The sequence below is a fragment of the Rhincodon typus genome, chromosome 11 (assembly GCF_021869965.1).
Source record: "Rhincodon typus isolate 14 chromosome 11, sRhiTyp1.1, whole genome shotgun sequence".
In the NCBI taxonomy this organism is placed as follows: Eukaryota; Metazoa; Chordata; class Chondrichthyes; order Orectolobiformes; family Rhincodontidae; genus Rhincodon; species Rhincodon typus.
In genome coordinates, this window is record NC_063342.1 from 45,104,276 (window position 1) to 45,106,340 (window position 2,065).

The window sequence follows — 2,065 nt, forward strand, 5'->3', positions numbered from 1 at the left end:
GCTGCTTGGCCTGCTGTGTTCATCCAGCTCCACACCTTGTTATCTCAGATTCTCCAGCATCTGCAGTTCCTACTATCTCTGAATAAAATGAGACGGATTATTGCTTTTTAAACACCTTATTAACTATAGCATCAACATGACCGTATAACTGTTCTCTAATATGGATGCTATGTGTGTTTGCCTTCTCTCTCAGTCCAGCTGCATTGACATCTGATGTGGTATGCATGTAGATTGCATATCTATCTGCAGGGAAGAGAGAGCCAGAAGTAGATAGAAGAAAATGCTGGAGTATGGCTTAAATGTTTAAGTTTCATTATGTGATATCCTGATGAAACACAGTATACACATCAAGGAAGTGTTGCAATGTTTCATGATCTTGTTCTCTCGCAGCCATTTCTCAGAAGAACGCACTTTGAATATTCTTCAACAACATTTCAATACAAAGGACATTTTATGGTGGCAATAAGTGAAGCAACAATCTAGAAAAGTCCCTGTCTTTATCAAAAAACTTTGAGCAAGTTTAACATCCTGGTCAGGCAGAACCGTACCTGAGCTGGCACCGAAGGTTTACAAGATATTATACTTCATCCAGCCTCACTGCAAAACCAAGCAGATCATGTGTTGTGTTATTCAAAAGATGCCCATACAGAAACTATCCCAGTCAGACAAGGGATTCTTAAAGAGAAAACTACATACAAGGAAGTACTAGGTGCCCACTTGATGCCCACTTCAGTCTGTGGAAAACATACCATTGTCAAGAGTACTGAATGTAATGAGCAGGGGAATGTATTGATGTGTTTATTAATGATCCGTATGGACTTAAAGAGAACTAAGACCTTAAAAGACAAACTAATCAGATGTCGACAGAGACTTAGATAAACAATTGTCTAACTATTTTCAGTTAAAGGATGATATAACATTGACAAAGACAATTCCAAGGAGCAGACAACTGAGGTCAGGAGGTAAAATATCTGTGATTCAGTTGACAAGGAGAACGATATCACAAAAACAAATGGATCAGTGGAGGATGTTACATCTAAAAGCCTTTAGCCCATCCAACAACTTGCTGTTTCTGGAACAACTCACCAGTCACCAAATCCCCACCAAAAGACCAGCATCCTTGGCACCTGTGCCATTTTGTGGAAAGTCTGCCGCATATGCAGAATAGCTGTGGCTTTCCGAAGCTGCCCTGCTCAGTAACAGACAGTCATATGGAAAATGTTGGAGAAGGAGAAGATGGCACGGTGATTCTCTGACAGTGACATGGAAATCCTGGTGGACGGGGTGAAGCAAAGGAGGGGCATCCTCTTCCTACAGGACCAGCAGAGGGAGCCACAATGCCAGATCCTAGCAACCAGGTCTGAGGTTGCTACTTGGGTCAGTGCCATCTACATAGTGCAAAGTACTGGCCAACAAGTACCATAAGGAGGTCAATAACCTCCTCTGCTCCTTAAGGATAGGAGTTACATTCTTTCTTCCAGTACCTGATAGACACAATCTATGCTACTGAACCAATTTCTTACTGAGATTCATACTCTACACTGACTACTGCCTGCAACACCTTCTCTCACTGGCTCATGTTACTGTCTACCCTCCAACACCATTAATCCTACATGGCCTCTGCAAAGTGTATTCACTTCCCTGGACACCCTGTCACTTTTTGACCATCTACCCCTGCACTAACAGCCGTGCCATCTCACACAAACCCACCCTTTCTGTGATTTCAGGAGAAAGCAGCCCCTAACAGGACGGAAAATGCCAGGATAGGTGGAAAATGCCTGAAATCAGGGTCTTCATGCACTACAGGATGAGAAACTTGCCTTTTGCAGGCAAAGACTGGGACTGCTTCTGTGCTGGGATGCTGAGATATCCATGTCCTGCCAACTGAGTAAACACTACTCTTCATTCCACAGCAACTCTCACACAAATCCTGCTGTCAGAGTCATTCATTACATACCACTTCTAACCATTGGCTGCGATCACTCTTCTCCCTCCTGCCTTGCAGGTACCAACTGGGTGTCCACGGCCCCTGCAGAGAAACACTGACTCCACCAGAAGCCACCTC